Consider the following 21,318-nt stretch of genomic DNA (forward strand, 5'->3'; position numbering starts at 1 on the left):
ATATACCCATGCAATACTTCAGCATCCTTGCATTGCACCCAGTCTCTACAGGCAAGATCTTAGCTATTCACCTTTCTCCAGGTATGACATAGTATCAGTGACATCCTCCAAGAAGATTTGTTTGAGATACTCACTAAGGACATAGAAATGCTCACAAAAAGGGGATGAACCATTGTCCCATACACAGTGTAAGGCTCTGCCACTGCCATTAAACTCCTGAAAGTTATTAGGTACGTGGAAGGTTCCCAGCCATAACCTCAAGTAGAGCCGCCTTCTCGTGGTTCCAACCTCAGGATATTTAGGGTCCGTGCCTATTTAAACCACACTGTGTCCTTCTTGAGGTTATTTCAGTCACTCCTACACCTCTCTGGGGGCCTAGGAACTCCATGAAGCAGCCCTCAGCCCCATCTGCTGAAGCTCACCATTGCTTCTCTGTCTCTCTAAGGTTATAGAAGCTAAGAAACTTCTTTAAGATGCTCAGTTTCCCTGGGAATCAAGACCTAGTTCTTTCTACACTTTGATTTCCTAACCCCATTCAAATTTCTACTGCTTAACCCTCCTCTGGCTCAACTCAGGGCGTCCTGGGCACCACCCCGAAGAATCAGACAATGCCAAGAGCCTCCTCACATCTTGAACTCTTCTCCTACCCTACAGTCAATGATTCAATTTCCTCCCAGAAACAGGAACTCTTATGTCATCAAATACCCTCTCCCATTCTAAGGTCTGTTCTCAGTTCTCTGGTCTCACACAACTCAAAAAAGATTTTTCTCCCCAAAAAGTCAAATTATTTGCAAATAACAATTTGTTTTCATTTTTAAAAGTTAATCAAAAAGTTAGTGAACTTTTAATCTAGATGATACCACTCCTCAGGGAACAGAATCTATAGAAGGCATTAAAAGAAGTATAAAGAAGTAAAAAAAAATCCTAGTTGATAATTAACATAATTATCATCTATATGCATTTAAAAGAGCTACTCTTAATAGAGCCTTTACTTAGCAAGGTAGAAAACTGCCTCATATACATTATTTTATTTAATCCTTATAACAAATGTCAGAGATATAGAAGGGTGGGGATTATCTCAATGAAGTAACTGAAATTCTGTCTTCCAAATATTAGGAACATTCTTTAAATTAGGATTTAAAGCCCCGTTATGTGTGATTCCAAAACATGGGCTTTTAATTATTTCATTATATTACCTCCTTTTTAGAATCCTAGATCCTTATAAAGTGAGAAGAGATCACAACAGAACAGCAGGGCTTCCCAGGTGGTGCGAGTGGTCAAGAATTCGCCCGCCAATGCAGGAGATGCAGGAGACGTGGGTTCAATCCCTGGGTTGGCAAGATTCCCTGGAGAAGGAAATGGCAACCCACTCTAGTATTCGTGCCTGGGAAATCCCATGGACATTGACAATGACAATAGAATAAAAGTAATTAGAGTAGTGAAGCTAGGAATCTAGAAGTCACATAAAATTCACCTACCATGCCACTTACCATACACGTATTTTCTCTCCCAGAACAACATATTTTCCATGTTAAACCAAACTCAAAATACTATTCAAGCAATTCATCTGATATAAAAACTTTAATTCAATTTTGAATCTTAAAAATGAAGATCATATGATTGAAATAATATGGATAAGTGTGAATAAATATTGTTCTTCATACTTCTTTTTAACTATTATATAATATACCTATTCAGTATAATTATATAATTTGTGAACACACACATTCAGATGCCTTTAAATCTTTTTACAGATTAAAATGGAGGCAAATTCCTATGGCATGTGGTATGATTTTATCTTATTTAATTACTGTTATTTTTAGTTGTGTCGCAACAATTAGCAGAATTCACTGAAAATAGAGGTCAGTATAAATCTTTCTTTACATATTCCAAGATTTTTTGGTTTGATTTTAGACTTTATTAATTTTTTGCTGTACTTTTTCTTTGTCATTGTTTAGGTTAAAATACGAAAATAAGTTTGTACTACGCAAAGACATTTTCTGATTACTAAGTAGAGAAGATCCCAAAGGATGCAGCAAAGGAAACCCACTATTAGATTCCCTAGGAGCAACTGACAGTTGACTGCACTGTATTCACCAGATCTTTTAATCATTTTTATACAACAAGACAGATAAAAACTCATTTTACTATAGAATTCTGAACTCTCCCTTTGAAAGCTATAATTATGATTTGGTGACCTTCTCTAAGCTGTCCTAGCTATACACACGTTGGCCCAAATATCCTTTTATTCAGTAACTACTAAATGATCGAGCACTTGCCTTACCCCTCTGCTCTAACAGTGACCTCTTTTGAATTTTTTTTTTAATGAACTTTAGCTACTGCTTTTTATAGCTTTGCCAACATAATCATATTACATCCTGACACCAGGCAGTGTAAATTAATTCCTCTTCTTTGTTATAAGCCACTCCATAGAGAAAAACTAGATTTTTCACCTTAACACCTGATTAGATTGTGGGAAAAGAAGACCAAAAAAAAAAAAAAAAAGAACCGAGGTCTCTGGGAAAACTGTATCTCACCTACACCAGCCTAGAGACTAACACAGTGAACTTAAAACAAATTAACTCTTAAGATTTTTTTTAAAAATCCTAATGAGGGAAAAGCAGGAGAAATATAGAGGAAAGATGGTGGGTAAAAAGTCTATTTACCTAGAATTAATCTTATGCCAGATGAACTAGAGCAGTGTTTCCCAAGTGCTCAGAAGGCTCACATGGGAAGTTTGTTAACAATACAGACCCCCCAGTGCCCTCCCTAGAGCCTCAGATCCTGGGTGTTTGACACCATATGTGTTGCAAATACCCTAGGAGATTCTTACTATTATACAAGCCTGAGAACAAACGAACTGGAGTAAAAGTTAGGTCAGAGTCTCCTCCATCTTTCTTTAATAATACACAGAAAAAAAAAATCCATAAATGATGTTGCTTCAAGGTCTAACAGTATGTTTCACCCAAAAGAACAGACTGTTTACTGCTGGTTTTAGCAAAGTATACCAACACATACACACAGCCTTGGAGATCTACTTATCCAATTGCAGACCCTGTTAAAATTACCTTGTAGTAAATTAAAAATTAAATTAAAAAACTAACTTCATCCAGACCTGCTCTATCAGGTGATGGCCCTGGCTATACAGGTCATCCTCTGGACTGGTTCTTTTACCTTTTACTCTGATAACCAACCCTAAAGTTAACCACTAAATCAGTTTAATATGGTTTTCAGTAAATGTTCTATGTTGGTGAACTGTTTAACCTCCGGAAGATCATACCTCCTGGTAGGCAGGAACAATAGGGTCTAAGTATGGACAGTGGATAGTAAGTCTTCAATGAGTGCTTTTTGGGTGAACTTCTCATGGATCTGACCATGCAGTCCCCATCATATGCAGATCCTATCTGTGCAGATAGGAAGCTCATGTTATAGAATTTGGTTAATAAAAAAAAAAACAACAACTCTGTATCGGCATTTTAAGCATTGCTGCTTTAAACCCTATGCTGGCAGTGTTCCTGAGCCAAGCAAGACCTTTCAAGTCATCCTATCACTCTGACCCATTTCACATCAGACTTTTACTGTTATCCTTTGAGATTTGATTAAAGATAATGATTAATTTTAGTATGGAAAACATTCCCCCAATTCCATTGTAATTAAAATAACTGAAGAAAGTACTAAAGAGCTGACTTTTTCATATATCTCAGTTTGCAATAAACTCAAGAGAACTGTCATTAGAGAAAATTCTCAAAGAGCCACATTAGCAGGGAAAGGAAGCATGGATAGATATACGGATACAATAAAAATAGCAGAAACAATTATTCATTAAAGCTTGTTGACCCTGGAGAGTCATTTTGAGAGGCCAGAAGATCCTAGATGTTATTGACTAAGATACCTCTAAGTCACTCAAAGAGATTGTAAAAAAAAAAAAAAACGGACTAAGAGAAAGGCAAGATTGAAGATCTCATTTGATTCAACTCTGTATTTGGGGAAGCATCACTTACAGACATGCATCTCTTGAATAAAAAAAATCAGAAGTAATCTTTTGAAATGTGGTCAATATAAAACAGCTGTTTATAACAAGACAAACACTGAGAAAGAACATGTGTGCGCTCAGTGGCTCAGTCATGTCCGACTCTCTGTGACCCCATGAATTGTAGCCCACCAGGTTCCTCTGATCATGAGATTTTCCAGGCAAAATTACTGGAGTGGGTTGTCATTTCCTTCTCCAGGGGACCTTCCTGACCCAGCGACAGAACCTGGGTCTATCTCCTGGGTCTCCTGCATTGGCAGGCAGCTTCTTTACCACTGAGCCACCTGGGAAGCCCCAAGAAAGAAACTAAAAGTGAAAGTCACTCAGTCGGGTCCAACTCTTTGCGAACCCATGGACTATGTAGTCCATGGAATGCTCCAGGCCAGAATACTGGAGTGGGTAGCCTTTCCCTTCTCCAGGACATCTTCCCAACCCAGGGATGGAACCCAGGTCTCCTGCCCTGCAGGCAGATTCTTTACCAGCTGAGCCACAAGGGAAGCCCAGGAATGCTGGAGTGGGTAGCCTATCCCTTCTCCATTGGATCTTCCCGACCCAGGAATCAAACTGGGGTCTCCTGCATTGCAGACGGATTCTTTACCAACTGAGCCATCAGGGAAGCCCGAAGCCCCAAGAATGAATACTTAAAGGCAGAGAGTAAGGGAGACACGGAATGAACATATTCTGGAGAACAATTTCATTATAACAGTAAGTTCAGCCTCTGGCCAACTGCAGACTCTCCCAGACCAAATGCTTTGCATCCTTTACCATCTTCCCTCATCAATTTCCTCTTGTTCTCCTCCCCAGGCCCTGCTTCTGCCATAGACCTTCCCACGCCCTCTTCGCTTTCATCCTACTCAAACTAGCTTCTGGAAAATAATTACTTAATTCATTCACAGGAATATGATCTGTGTGTGGTTCCCTACAAGGACAATACCAGACAAAGTCTCAGACCAAAGAAGCAAATTGTTAATGGTGGCACTTCCACAAATTAGCTAATGGATAAGGAGTGGCATTTGAGAATGATGCGGAAAGATTTTCCTGAGTTATCAGCATTTTATCTTCTGCTTATTTGTGAGGTTGGTGGGGGTACTGGAGTCAAACATACGTTCTTTTTTTTTTTTTCTTTTTTTTTTTTTATTAGTTGGAGGCTAATTACTTCACAACATTTCAGTGGGTTTTGTCATACATTGATATGAATCAGCCATAGAGTTACACGTATTCCCCATCCCGATCCCCCCTCCCACCTCCCTCTCCACCTGATTCCTCTGGGTCTTCCCAGTGCACCAGGCCGGAGCACTTGTCTCATGCATCCCACCTGGGCTGGTGATCTGTTTCACCCTAGATAATATACATGCTGCTCTTTCCAAACATCCCACCCTCACCTTCTCCCACAGAGTCCAAAAGTCTGTTCTGTACTTCTGTGTCTCTTTTTCTGTTTTGCATATAGAGTTATCGTTACCATCTTTCTAAATTCCATATATATGTGTTAGTATGCTGTAATGGTCTTTATCTTTCTGGCTTACTTCACTCTGTATAATGGGCTCCAGTTTCATCCATCTCATTAGAACTGATTCAAATGAATTCTTTTTAATGGCTGAGTAATATTCCATGGTGTATATGTACCACAGCTTCCATATCCATTCGTCTGCTGATGGGCATCTAGGTTGCTTCCATGTCCTGGCTATTATAAACAGATCTGGGGGAGGAGCCAAGATGGCGGAGGAGTAGGACGGGGAGACCACTTTCTCTCCTACAAATTCATCAAAAGAATAACTGAACGCAGAGCAAACTTCGCAAAACAACTTCGGATCGCTAGCTGAGGTCATCAGGCGCCCAGAAAAGCAGCCCATTGTCTTCGAAAGGACGTAGGACAAAATATAAAAGATAAAAAGTGAGACAAAAGAGCTAAGGACGGAGATCCGTCCAGGGAGCTCTTAGGCGGCATTGCTTGGGGTAGGGTCCGGGCCCGAGTGCCCTGAGGACAATCGGAGGGAACTTCTGTGAGGTGTCAACTTGAACTGTGGGAGACCAAAAGAGAGAGAGTAAATTAACCGGCCCGAACACACTGCCGGCCGTTCGCAGAACAAAGAGACCCAGAGGGTCCAGAGAGGAGCTCGCAGGCTGCGGACCGGCCCAGCCCCGCCGGAGGCAGGAGGCAGGGGGGAGGGGAAGGACGCCGCGAGACACAGGGCGCAGGCACCCGACCAGCGCGGGCGGGGACTGGGGCTGGGGACGCGGAGGGCGGAAGGCGCGCGCGCCCGACTGGCGCCAGCGGAAACTGAGACTGGGTCCGTGGAAGGGAGGGGGCGCACCACACCTGGGTAGAGTGCGCCCACCAAGCCCCTGGCTGCCTGGACCGCTCTGACGGGGAAGGCACAGAGAGCAGGCGCAGCTTTTCCTTCCGCGCTTTTGTGGAACACCCGAGGGCTGGAACCTCGTGCAGCGCGGGGCGCGCTCCATATAGAGCAGCCGGGAGCCTGAGCAGCACAGACGGAGAAAGCAGCGTCAGCCCCTCCCGGCAGCGCCAGCCCCTCCCCGCAGCGCCAGCCCGCCCTCACAGCGCCAGCCCCTCCCCGCAGCGCCAGCCCCTCCCCGCAGAGCGACGGAACTAGCTACCTGAATAAGAGTCCACCTCCGCCCGCCTGTGTCAGGGCGGAAATGAGGCTCTGAAGAGACCGGCAAACAGAAGCCAAATAAACAAAGGGAACCGCTTCAGAAGGGACTGGTGCAACAGATTAAAATCCCTCTAGGAAACGCTGACTACACCGGAGGGGCCTGTAGATATCGAGAAGCGTAAGCTGGAACGAGGAGCTATCTGAAACTGAGCCGAACCCACAGTGACCGCAACAGCTCCAGAGAAACTCCTAGATATAATTTTACTTTTTTCTTTTTTTTTTTTAATTTTTTAAATTTTTTTTCTTTTTTCTTTCTTCTCTTTTATTTAACTTTAAAATCCCCTATTACTCCCCCATTACTCCTTAACTTTCATTTCCACAGACTTTTACGATTTTTTAATTAGGGGGAAAAAAAAATTTTTTTTTTCTTTTTCTTTCTTTTTTTCTTTCCTTTTTCTCTTCTATTTTCTATTTTTCTTTTTCTCTTATTTCTTTTAAAGTCCTCTAGTACTCCTCTACTACTCCTTAATTTTCATTTTCATTACACTATAACCTTACAAAAAAAAAAAAAAAAGAAGAGAAGCCCTATTTTTAAACCGAAGATTATTCTCTCCCAATCTTGACTCTCTGTTTTCTACCTCAGAACACCTCTATTTCCTCCTTTCCCCTTCTCTTCCCAATCCAATTCTGTGAATCCTTGTAGGTGACTGGGCTACGGAGAACACTCTGGGAACAGACAGCCGCGTAGATCTGTCTCTCTCCTCTTGAGTCCCCCTTTTTCTCCTCCTGTTCATCTCTATCTCCCTCCTCCCTCTCCTCTTCTTCATGTAACTCTGTGAACCTCTCTGGGTGTCCCGAACGGGGGAGAATCTTTTAGCCATTAACCTAGAAGTTTTCTTATCAGTGCTGTACAGTTGGAGAAGTCCTGAGACTACAGGAAGAATAAAACTGAAATCCAGAGGCAGGAGACTTAAGCCCAAAACCTGAGAACACCAGAAAACTCCTGACTACATGGAACTTTAAGTAATAAGTGACCGTCCAAAAGCCTCCATACCTACACTGAAACCAACCACCACCCAAGAGCCAATAAGTTTTAGAGCAAGACATACCACGCAAATTCTCCAGCAATGCAGGAACATAGCCCTGCACATCAACATACAGGCTGCCCAAGGACACACCTAACACATAGACCCATCTCAAAACTGATTACTGGGCACTCCATTGCTCTCCAAAGAGAAGAAATCAAGTTCCATGCACCAGAACACTGACGCAAGCTCCCCTAACCAGGAAATCTTGACAAGCCAATCGTCTAACCCCACCCACTGGGTTAATCCTCCACAATAAAAAGGAACCACAGACCTCCAGAATACAGAAAGCCCACTCCAGATACAGCAATCTAAACAAGATGAAAAGGCAAAGAAATACCCAACAGGTAAAGGAACATGAAAAATGCCCACCAAGTCAAACAAAAGAGGAGGAGATAGGGAATCTACCTGAAAAAGAATTTAGAATAATGATAATAAAAATGATCCAAAATCTTGAAAACAAAATGGAGTTACAGATAAATAGCCTGGAAACAAAGATTGAAAAGATTCAAGAACTGTTTAATAAAGACCTAGAAGAAATAAAAAAGAGTCAATTAAAAATGAATAATGCAACGAATGAGATCAAAAACACTTTGGAGGGAACCAAGAGTAGAATAACGGAGGCAGAAGATAGGATAAGTGAGGTAGAAGATAAAATGGTGGAAATAAATGAAGCAGAGAGGAAAAAAGAAAAAAGGATCAAAAGAAATGAGGACAACCTCAGGGACCTCTGGGACACTGTGAAACGCCCCAACATTCGAATCATAGGAGTTCCAGAAGAAGAAGACAAAAAGAAAGGCCATGAGAAAATACTCGAGGAGATAATAGCTGAAAACTTCCCTAAAATGGGGAAGGAAATATAAACAGATCTGAAAGAGACACGTGCACCCCCATGTTCATCGCAGCACTGTTTATAACAAACCTACATTCTTAATACCACAATTTGCATGATATTGGCCAGATTCTTTGGCCTCTTTGAAGCCTAGTTTCTCTAATGGATGCCATAAAATGTTTATTCAATGACTAAAGTATCCCCTCATTTTTTATTTGCAGTGTAAGCAGGAGAAACTAGATTCCTACAGTTTTATTTCTAGTAATTAAGTAGCTTTCAGTTGTTACCTATTTCACTCCTCTTACCTTACACGCTTAAGGCTATCTAAATGTCCCAATCATTTATTAAAAATAGCCAGGAACAAAAGGGGAAAGCAGTGATTAAAGCATATTCTAGTTCATTCATAAGCCAATTTATTTCAACTTTTAAGAACCTAGAACCTCATACAGAGTGCAGTAAGTCAGAAAGAGAAAAACAAATTATTGTGTATTACCGTGTGTATATGGAAACTAGAGAAATGGTACTGATGAACCTAGACCCAGGGAAGGAATGGAGACTGAGATATAGAGAATGGACTTGTGGACACGGTGGGGGAAGGAGAGCGTGGAATGAATGGATACAGTAGCATTGACATATATACACTGCTGCTGCTGCTGCTAAGTCGCTTCAGTCGTGTCCGACTCTGCGACCCCATAGATAGCAGCCCACCAGGCTCCTCTGTCCACAGGACTCTCTAGGCAAGAATACTGGAGTGGGTTGCCATTTCCTTATCCAATATATATATACTATCATGTGTAAAATAGATAGTTGGTGAGAAGCTGCTGTTATAACTCAGGGAGTCCAGCCTGGCCTCTGTAATGACCTAGAGGGGTGGGATGGGGAGGTGGAGGGAGGCTCAAGAGGGAACTGATAATATGTCTAATTATGGCTGATCTGCGTTGCTGAGAAGCAGAAACCAATACAACATTGTAGAGCAATTTTCCTCCAATTAAAAAAAAAATTAAACACCTGTGGACAAGGCATATTTGTTGCAACAACCTCAAAACTTGGAATCTTCTGAGCTAGATGGACAAATTTTACTAAAAACATTTCACTTGTACTGAAAAGTGTGAGCTTAAAGAAAAACCAAATCAGTATGTGTATGACAGCTCATTTCATTTGAATGATGAGGACTCTGGTTCACGTTACTCTTGTGTCACCAGGCAACTGTCCCCAAGTCTTGGAGATGTTGACTCAAATTCCAAGCTACCTACTCCACGTTAGAGTACTGAGGTTTCTGAAAACCTCAAAACCCTGCATGTTGGGCTCTGCAGGACAGTGACGATACATAATCACACATCGGAGGGTACAGAGAAATGTTCTGGCATTTTCAGAAGCCTCTATTGCAAGTGTGGAAACAATGAAAACAATACATGTGTTCACAGGTTTGGGGATTTTTTTGTTTGTTTGTTTGCTTGTTTGTTCTTTACCTATGTGTGTATGTCACTTTCTCCAGCAAAACTTCTCTGAAGCCTGCATAGAAAGCAGAAATACCTGTCTTCTATTAAGTTGAATAGTCTCCATATTTTAAAGCATTTTAACTGCATAGATTAAAATTCAAAACCAGTAAATTCTAAATCAGAAGGCTTTCTGTAGTATGAAAAACCATGTTTCCTTGATGTATTTTTCATTTAAGATATGCTAACCCAATCGAAGCAGAATGTTTTTGCTATTTCTTTCCCCACAGGCATTTGTTCAACTGAGGCCAAGCAGAATGGCCATTTTGGTGCTGTGTTCTATACACGAAGTAAACTGTTTTGAGCTTAAGAATGTTCTCTTTCTTTTAATCCTTTCAATAACCTGACTCCAAATTTATCTGAGAAACATATGTTGAGTCATTCTCATCTCTATTTTTCATATCCACTGTAGTAATTATAACTGTAAATAGAATTTTAAGTCTTCTCAAAACTGCATTTTTAAAATATTAGCTGCACTCTGGCAGTCTCTCCCTTTAGTTTATTCCAGTGGTAACTTCCATTTTTTAAAATTAAGGGTGGTATGGAAACATATGATTCATTTCCTAATTTTATCACCATCTATAACGGGCAAGCGACTAACTTCTCATAACACATTTTTAATGACCTGTGAAGTTCAATAGCTGGGTGAAGATTAATAAGTGTGTTTTCTGCACTTAAAAATATATAGAAATATTTCAATAGGCTAATTTTAAAAACGGAAATGTAACATTCTGCACAAGAAACTCAAATGTCTATCTGCCCTTCACCTAATCATTTCTTATTCCTATTTTACAATTTAATGGAACTGATAGAAAGTCAAATTAATCAATGCTATTAAAAACTGTCAAAAGAAACAACAAACAATGACAATCTACAAGTAACTTTGAGATATCTGAGAATTTGGGGGCTAGAACTCTGGTCATTGGCAAATTAATAAATGAAAATTAAACAAACAAACAAAAAGCAACCTTGAATTCAAAGAGAGGAAGAAACCAGATTATTGGTATGCTAGAGATCTGGTTAATTTCAGAATCAAGTCTAGATATCACATCATTGGACATCTGGGCCAGTACTTATCCCACAGTAATCATGGTTTCTAACTTTTTTCCAACAATAAAAATTACTTTTTAATATCAGACCACTAGTGGATGTGGTGGTTGTAATTTGTAAGCAGAAAAGACCCAGCTTCTGAGGTATATGAGAGAGAAAGGCACCCCTTCTGTTACCCTAGTCTATGGGGGTCAGGGCTTCATATGCTTAGAGGAAAGTTTCTGATAATAAAGGCTACTAGGGAAACACATGTCCATATCTTGACCTTCAATCTTGCTTAGAAGTGACTCCTCTTCTTCTTCAATGTTTAATGGAGTGATTCCACATCTTCTTCTTCTTAGAAGTATGTTTTTCTAAGGCTTCATGAAAAGAAAAGCATTCACTCCTTCGGGTGGAAAGTCCTCTTGCTTAGGAGTATATTGTTGGGGTGGAAGGAGGCTTATTTAAATGAGAATTCCACTTTGGAATGAAGAGATTCAGATCCTTCCAGTTACTTACTGTTGTAACTTAAAAGTTGTATTCATTGGGGTATAAATGACATATACATATAATATGACATATAACAATCATAACACACACTGATCTTTGCATGGAGAGATTCTAGCCTAGATTCCAGACAGGCAGAACAAGACAGAAGTAATCTTGCCTGCAGAATTTGGGCAGACACCTGAAACAAGGCAGTAGGCTGGACACTAAGGCAAGAGCCAACCGGTAGGGGACCCCTCTGAATGGGCACAGTTAATGGACTCGTGTAAGTAATGATGCTGAATATCTAGCTCCAGGTGTCCTTTTCTGCATGATGATTTTCTCCTCTTAACCTCAAGTCTTTGGTAAAGTTTACTTCCCAGCTGGTGAAGTTGGTAAAGATTCCACCTGCTGATGCAAGAGACACAGGTTCGATCCTTGGGTGGGGAAGATCCCCTGGAAAAGGAAATGGCAACCCACTTCAGTATTCTTGCCTGGAGACAACCATCTTAGTAATATCTCAGCATTTGGCAACAAAAGGAGTACCCTGAGAACAATCTAAGATGACACAGACTAGAAAGAGTTAAAGTAGCATCAAAAAGCTTCCAGAGACATCAGGAAACAGTGAAGAGGGAGACCAGAGCACCAGGCCAGAAAAAGTGACAACTAGCACCCAAAACAGACTCACAGAATCTAAGGATTCTCACAAAGGCTAGGTGTGGGGAAAACAAACAAAAAAGACTGTACATCCTGGAGTGTGTGAGCTACAAGAACGCTTAATGAGGCAAGATGGCTCCTCAAAGATGACTCCTCAAGAATCTATATTTTTTAGGTATCTGTGGATTGAGAAAATATTTAACAGTTGGAAAGGTACTATGAAATAAATATTTTAAGGAAATTAACTCATATTTGTAATAATAATCTATATACATTTGAAAATTGTAGTATATATGACTGGAGAAGGAAATGGCAACCCATTACAGTATTCTTGCCTGGGAAATCCCATGGACAGAGGAGCCTGAAGGACTTCAGTCCATGGGGTCCCAAAGAGTCAGACACTACTTGGCAACTGAACAACAAGTATATATGCTATGGGATGACAGTGTTTGTTTAGACACAGATGTCTGGCTTTGTAGACCTCTCTACTAATTCTATAGAATTCCAAAGGACCAGAATCCCCATTACTGGCAAATACTGCCCTGTATCATAAATCATGGCTCTACAGGCCAGCACCCCTGTCTCCCGTAACAACCATAACTTTAATCACTAACATGTCAGCTTTTCTCCACCTATTTTTAGGTGGAAAAATTCCCCCCTTCTTCCATTTGGAATAATAAGGCTATTCAAGTTAAAAAAAAATTATTTAACACTTGTATAACCTAAGCCCCTCAGATAGCTCTCGAGAGATGGAAAAGCTAGATAACCATGATTGCCAATGTTCAGTAGACCTTTCCAAGGGGTCTCAGAATATGAGCAGTATAAAATGCAAGAATCTCATGATAGATTCCTTGTCACAGTCCCATAATTTTTTCGGCCCAGACTCCTGGGAGCTTCTTTTGAGTATCTACAGCCCACCACCAGTTTCTGGCTGTGGGCTTTCACATTGATGACTTCCTTCCTAGGTCTTATCCAAGCCTCATTTGTTAGACTGTGATGGTCACATGCAGAGACTCAATCTTGAGGGGAAAAACATAAGCTATCACTCCTGAAAACTCTAAATTATTTTCAGCAAGGCCGAGATGGAAAGTCTCATTTAATTAGCAAGTGCAATAAAGATGTGACATTTAAAAACGAATTATAACACATTTACATCCTTCATTGGAACACTGAATGATGACATGTTGTTCTTTTATAGTTGCCATTTCCAAGTTTTAATTGCCTTGGTTTAATTGGTTTAATCCAAAAAAATGTCAATTCAGTAATTACCCCTATGCTGTTGGAATTAGCTTCATTTATCGAGCAAAGGAAAACTGACTTCAGATAGGGGAAAGCAAATAAAATATACTATCAGGGGAAATACTGCATCACTGAGGTATTAAAAAACAATATTGTATGTGACTGAAACTCAGTTTATTTTACAGGGATCAAAAATACGTTCTTTTTCAATTCTGAACAGTAATATACCAATACATAATCAAACATAAATTAACTAATCCAGAATCACGTTCATTCATTTATAAATTTATTAATTCGCTTGGAAAATATCTACTGAGTGCCAATGATATGTGCGGCAGGAACTACATAACTACCTTCATGGACTCTAATGGGTGAGAAAAAAATAATCAACACAAATCTATGTATGAACACAAAGTGTGGTAAGTCTTAGATGAAAAATTATGAGGACCTGTGTGAGTGAATCAGGACCTGATGCACTAATAATATGAGCTGAGATACGGAGAAAAGAGCAGCTGGTATAGAGGGAGAAAGAGAGTATTTCAAGCAGAAGGCAAGGGCACAGCACATTTCGGGAACTGAAGTAAGGCCCATGTGGCCCAAACGCAGAGAAGAAGGTAGGAAATATCATGAGACAGAGTAAATGACTTAACCGGGGCTTCATCATCAAGGCGTGTTAAGGATTCGGTCTACTCTTCCAGAAGCACTGGGCAGCCACTGAGGTCTTTTAAGCAACCATATGACAATCAAAATTGAACTTTAAAAAAGATCATTTTGGTTACAGCAAATGGAATAGATTGGAAAAGAAGAGTGGATTCCAGAGGTGAGTTTGGAGGCAGTTTGCAGGTTTCCAAGTGAGAAATAATAAATTAGAAAGTAAAGTTTATGCCTTCGATTTAACAACCCAGAAAGTCTGAAGTTATTTGGGTTTCACGAGTGACCTATTTTCACGGAATTAAATGTGTCAGAGCTAAAAGGAAAACAGAGTGATAGAAGAGAAGGTATGTGTGCTTTAGGATGAAATACACCCAGCTGAGCATCCTGGGCTGAACTTTTGCCTCCGTTCCTTTTTAACTGAGGGATATTATGTGAGGCATTAAGCTCGCTGAGCCTTGGCTCCCACATCTTTTGAGTACACATAATAATACCTCCCACAGTTGAGAAGATTAAGTGGGACAACGTGTGTGATACTGTCAGCATGGAAGGCCAGTTAATGTTGAAGAGCCCAGGACACATTAGCGGGTCTCATCCCCTCCCGTTAGAGATATTCATCTTCCTTTTGAAGCTTGTTCCTCCTCCTGAGTTTTCTCTCTCAGTGAACAGCACCATAACCCACCCAGTTGCACAAGTCAGAAACCCAGCAGACACCCTTGTCCCTCACCTTCCATGATCATCAAGTCATGCAAAGTCTATCCCCTAAATAGCTCTTGAACTGATGGGCCAACAGCTCTGCTCTGCCTCGTTCACTACCCCAGTTAAGGGTGCCTGCCTCTCTAGATCAGATGGCCCTCTTCACTCATTATCCTGTCTCCATTTTGTTGCCCTCTAGTCCATTCTTTTCATACTGTTCATGGGGTTCTCAAGGCAGGAATACTGAAGTGGTTTGCCATTCCCTTCTCCAGTGACATAACTTTGCCAACAAAGGTCTGTCTAGTCAAGGCTATGGTTTTTCCAGTAGTCATGTATGGATGTGAGAGTCGGACTATAAAGAAAGCTGAGCGCCAAAGAATTGATGCTTTTGAACTGTGGTGTTGGAGAAGACTCTTGAGAGTCCCTCGGACTGCAAGGAGATCAAACCAGTCTATCCTAAAGGAAATTAGTCCTGAATCTTCACTGGAAGGACTGATGTTGAAGCTGAAACTCCAATACTTGGGCCACCTGATGCAAAGAGCTGACTCACTGGAAAAGACCCTGATGTTGGGAAAGATTGAAGGCAAGAGGAGAAGGGGATGACAGAGGATGAGATGGTTGGATGGCATCACCAACTCAATGGACATGAGTTTGAGTAAACTCCAGGAGTTGGCGATGGACAGGGAAGCCTGGCGTGCTGCAGTCCATCGGGTCACAAAGAGGCAGACACGACTGAGCGACTGAACTGAACTGAGTCCATTCTTTACCCTAGCCAAGCAAACATCACTATCTCAGTTCTCTGACTACTCCCCTTAAGCCAAGAAAATGTCGCCCAGTTCCTTAGCATGACTAGCCACACCCTCCCTGATCTACACTCTGCTTACTCCCCAGTCTTAGGTCTTGCCACTCCTCCGCTGACCTCAGGTAGTTACGTGAAAGGAACTGCTCCCCATCCAGGGCTTATAACTCCCGACACACTCCCTTCACCTTCACACTCAGGCCACCGGCTGAAGCATCTCCTTCCAAAGTTTCTCTTGACAAGGTCAACCTCTGCTCAACACTGACCTTCAGCTCAGGAAACACTTCAGGAGGCATTTTGGCTTCCCTTGACTGTACCCCAAGTACATGGTGGTGGTGGTTTAGTCGCTAAATTGTGTCCAACTCCTGCGACTCCATGGACTGTAGCCTGCCAGGCTCCTCTGTCCATGGGATTTTGCAGGCAAGAAAAACAGCCTATAACATGAATTTCATTACATGAATGAATTGAGCAAGCAGTCAAATGAAGTCTAAGGAGGCTGACTGGACTGGCCAAAGTTACATAGGTTAGGCGTGATACCATGAGGAGAAGACCCAGGTTTTTAGCTACATGTTGCAGTGTTCCCTTCTCTCCATCATACTGGCATTTGCCTTATTAATCTCATTGCATTTGCTCTCTTCATTAACCCTTCAAAACATTCTCTTCATGTGATTGCAAAATTTGTGCATTTAGACTGAGGGTTACAGTTTTTGCACTCAAAACTGACCAATGTCCCCTCTTCCCAAAAGGCCTTCCTGGGCTCCCCTAAAAAGTAGTAGCCACAGCTCCTGTGATGCTCTCAAGCACTCCGGTAGCATCTTTTATACTGTCCTCCCTCCTTGTGATCCTGTGAATTTTTCTGAAACTAGGACCATGCTGGATTCATTTGATATCTCTGATAGCCAAGACTGATCTTGGGACACAGTACTTAGTATTTGTTGAATGTAATGGCTTCCCTGGTGGCTCAGATGGTAAAGAATCTGCCTGCAATGTGGGAGACCCGGGTTCGATCCCTGGGTTGGGAAGGTCCCCTGGGGAAGGGAATGGCAACCTACACCAGTATTCTTGCCTGGAGAATCCCATGGACCCAGGAGCCTGGAGGGCTACAGTCCGTGGGGTCGCAAAGAGTGGGGCACGACTGAGCAACTAACACACACACACGCACACACACACACACACACACAGAAAATGGCTCTTCAGAGCTGAACAGTGTCCAAATAAGAGCAACTAAAGTGATGCCAAGGAAAAAAATGATGCAAGAAGACGGACTAAAATGATGATTGCTCTGCCATCTAGAGATCTGGAGTTTGAAAAAAGGCACAGTTGGCTCTGCTAAGATGAAGAATCAAGAAGGCAACTGAGATGATGGTGTCACTGCTGGAACAGGCTGCCTCTCCTGGCGAGAACCTCAGTCCCTCCGTGACCTTCCTGCCACTTTTTATTGATGGAGAACTGGAGTCAGAAAAGAAGAAGCTCACTTTCAGACAGCTGGACAGGTAAGTAGGAAAGCTGAGTCACAGAGTGCTTTCTGCTTCTGCTGGGAAGCCTACGTACAGTCAACGCTAGAAGAACTGGTTTCATAGGTGTCACAGGTTCCCGACGTGGCAGTCAGCTGATGTGATGGAAATGGAACTGAGCTGGGGGTAGAAATCCAGGTGTTGATCCAAGACTGCCCATGGCCTTGGGCAAAGCTCTGGGCCTCATTTTCCTGCTCTGTGAGATGAGAGGTTTGAACTAGATGGCTTCCTATAGTACTCTCTCATGAAGAAATTCTTCAATATAGGGAGTAAGCACTTGGATTTACTAATGCAGCTATACAACCAAGGGTAAGAAGACTGTAAATCTGGGTAATGATTGCAAATGCAGACATCTAACCTCATCCTTTTCACTTCTGTAACTTGATCTAGACTAGCTGAAGCACATATTCATAATGATATTCCCTCATCCACATACAGTAAGCACAGCCAAAAGTTTTATGAATAAAAAATTAGAGATACAGTAAGGCTATAAAGCAGCATTTTGCAAATATCAAAATCAGTGTGGCAACTTTCGAAAAACAAGCTCTGATGCCTTGCACCAGACCTACCAAATCCGAATCTTTAAGGTGGAACCCTGGGTATGTTTTTTTACAAGGCTCTCATATGCCTTTGGTGATCAACTAATTTGGGGCTCATTTACAAAGGAAAAATAGTGTTTTTCAAAGGGTAGCCTGTAGATCATCTTCATGTAAATTATCTAAGATGCTTGACAAAAATATCTGGGAAGATGGCCCCAAATCTGCATTTTAACAATTCTTTCAGTGATTTTACAAATAGCTTATATATGCTGACAAATGAAATAATCATACAGGCAAGACCTCAAAGTCTACTGAACAATACAGTGAAGACAGGAAGTTCTGACTGCAACAGAGGTCTATTCATCATTATTATTTCTACCGTATTTTATCATCTTGTCTACTCCCATAACAAAACTGTGATACAAGCACTTTTACCCTCATTTTACTGACAAACTGAAGCAGCAGAGAGTTCAGGTAATTTCTCCAAAACCATGAGATTCATAAATGGATACAGGAGAACTGAAAAATAATGCCACACAGCTAAAGAACAGCCTATACTGCTACAGAATGTGGAATTAAAGAGTTCAGTACAGCCTTTTAATTAAACCATCTGCTGAGATCTTATCTGAGGATAAGAAAAGATTGTAGGTTAGCAATATGCCTCAGTTCCTGGCGGTTGGCTTTATTACCGACATCACAAATGTTTACGTCATTAAAAATACTCACAGATTAGCCCAGACGTAAGGACTAGTAACTAATAAACAACAATATTTAAGGGATGCCCTAGGATCCTAAAATGATCCAAGGCAGTCATCACTTCTAGTCAACAACCTTTGAAACAAGTATTAGCTGATGGGAAGCCCACAAGTATGCCGTGCAGGGTCTCGCCCACTTGGTGAGGAGCCCATTCACCTCCAGACCTTAATTATCTGACTCTGCTTCATTAATCTCTCTTTATACCATGGACCCTAGACTGTATGCCTTTCAACATGCTAGAATCGGACTACATGAGACTCGAAATATCTTTCAGGGAATACAATATAAAATGCTATTACTATGAACACATTTTTTTAGGACAAAACTCTCTGCCCCCCCTTGATTCATCTCAATTTGTTTAATAAAATATGTTTGTGAAGAGATATGTTTGTCTTGATCTCTTGCTACACTGAAGTAAAAAGGATCTCCCAAATGCCCCATTCCTGCGTTGACCAGTACTTGGCATCGCACAATAGAAGGTATTTCATAAATATGATGAAGCCAAGTGGATCATAGCTATCATGAACTCTAACTTTGATTTTTTTAAAAACAACTCACTAAAATCATTAATGGAAAAGACAAAGTTGTCCAAAACCGTACAGTTTTTAACAGAATTCAAATTCTTCCCCTTTCCTCTGTTCATATCTTACTCTTTCCCTCTTCCTTTCACATTGATGTTACAGCCTTTCTAAAATATGTGAACACACAGATATTTTCACAAAGGGGAAAAGTAAGAAAAATGACATTAAGAAGGAGAAATGGCAAAAAAAAATAACTAAACATTCAGTAGTTGTTGATAGATTTGTTGAAGGTTTTCTGACTGAGGATTTGTTTTCCTTGTTTTGTTTTTTGAAAGGTGACTTTTGTGTGTCCTTTGCTCTCATTCAAATTTTGCATGCCAATTCAGATTGTATCACTATATCTTGTCAAATGTTTTACTGAAGGAGCCATTTCTTCCACAAAATCAGTATCTAATTTCCTAAATAAAGAAGAAAAAAATACTTACAAATCTCTGATTAAAATATGCTGCTATTTCTAAGACAGGTTTAGGAAGAAACTCTGACAAACCCTTTTTCCTGTAAATCAAAAAAAAAAAAAAAGACTATGAAAAACCAGATAAGGTGAAAATCCATTTTGATCATCAAATTTCAATCATTTTGTCCTTTTCTAACTTAAAACTGGTAAACACCATGACTTGTTTGACTTCCTTGAGAAAAGCAGAATCTCCAATTCTACCACAAAATTTTCTATTAAAAGTCAAAAGGGTTCATTTCACCAAGTGTTAGTACATAGAATTGCCAGTTAAAAAATGCAATTATGCTACAACAATGCAATTAGGGATTAATGTCAAGTTGAGAAAGTCATCACGTAAGTTCCCCTCTCTGTGCTCTAGAACACTCTAGTCTATCTCTACTGTTGAACCTATCACCTATATTTTTAATTTCTGATTAGTGCCTGCCTTCTCACCCTCACACAAGTTTCTTAAAGCCTTTTGAGGGCACAGACTGTGATTCATTCACCTTGCACATGGTAGGAGGGATGCAATAAATATCAGTTAAATGTCAAGGTTTGTGAGGTGCTTTTCAGACTCAGAGCTGCTTGAACACATACTTATCACTGCGTAAGAATTTTAAAACCCAAAGCAGACATCTTTCTCTACTCAGCTTCCTATATGGTTTTCTCTGTTCCTCTCACTGTGTATCTGAAACTGTTTTCCTTCAAATGAGTCCCATTTGTTCAGATGAGGTAAAGGGAACTGAGAAGAGGAAGAGAAAAATAAATGATCATATGGGAAGTAGTAACAAAGTAAAACTTTTACAAGCTTCAAAATTTATGTAATATAATGCAAATATGCACCCCAAAAGACCAAGATCAAGAAAAATACTTTTGTAGTCCTAATTTTTCAAACATTTGTTTATGGCTGTCAGCAAAGATCTAGTAGAAACTGCAAATAGGAATCCAGTTTAAAATCAGCTAGGTAAAACTTAACACTGTTATTCATGTCTTTAAAATGTATATTTAATAAATCTCTATAACTTTACACCTTGTCCAGGATTAAATTCTGTTTTTATTTTATGAATTTCCACCTATCTCTTCCTATTTTACTTAAAAGAAAGCAAGCAAGTTATTTTTCCCTTTTCATTTCTTTGCAGCTTATGCTATATTCAAATATATTCATGTAATGGACTTTTAAAATAATATCCATATGAATTTTTGATTCTTCACAGACATCAAAATTCAGATTTATGGGTGATATGCTAAACACAAATACTCTAAAGATTAAGAGACTGAAAGACTCTCTACTTATCCTTTAAACTATCAATTATCAAAAGCTACCAAGAACAACAACAACAACAAAAAACTACCAACAAAAGAAAAGTAATTTCTGAAAAGGCTTTAAGAACAGTGGCATGCCTTTAACATCACCAACAAATTGTTTTGAGCACACATCTCCTATTTATAAAAACTCATGTTTATAAATTATAAGTACCACTCTTCTAATGAAAAACATAATTTGTTATATTATCATTGACATGTATGTTAAATACATTAACAGAAATTTAAATCAAATAAGAATACTGTAAATATAACTAAGTGTTCTACTATGTTCTTCCTGAACTTCCAGGTTGGGTGCAGAATTTAGAAGACCTTGCTACTATACAAGATTTAATTTTCCCTCCATTATCTCCTGTAACTGCAGTTAAATCTAGGGAAAACCTGGTGATATACATATAACAACTAAGAGATTCCCAAGGGAAAAAGGCCAGTGGTTTCAGCAAAGGTTATTACAGGCTTTGCAAGAGGAGCAGATCAAGATGTGGGTGGATCAGCAGAAATTCATCATATTAGCATACATGCACAGGGTTGTGAATTAGCGTAGATCTTGCAAATGA

The 21,318-nt window shown here is 40.2% G+C and overlaps 1 protein-coding gene across 5 annotated transcripts in view; it reads right to left on the bottom strand.

Annotated features, from left to right (window-relative positions):
• PKIB (cAMP-dependent protein kinase inhibitor beta) overlaps positions 1–21,318 on the bottom strand; it is a 114,063-nt gene that overhangs the window by 25,773 nt on the left and 66,972 nt on the right. For 2 of the 5 annotated variants that reach the window (XM_043890402.1, XM_043890399.1), the window contains one exon: positions 19,431–19,500. The exons of 2 other annotated variants lie outside the window; for them this stretch is intronic. The gene's annotated coding sequence lies outside the window, so the exon portion shown is untranslated. Of the gene's footprint in view, positions 1–1,196; positions 1,321–19,430; positions 19,501–21,318 lie in introns of those variants that run through there. One more of the 5 variants, XM_043890403.1, reaches the window with a different exon arrangement.

This window comes from Cervus elaphus, chromosome 28 (assembly GCF_910594005.1).
Source record: "Cervus elaphus chromosome 28, mCerEla1.1, whole genome shotgun sequence".
Taxonomy (NCBI): Eukaryota; Metazoa; Chordata; class Mammalia; order Artiodactyla; family Cervidae; genus Cervus; species Cervus elaphus.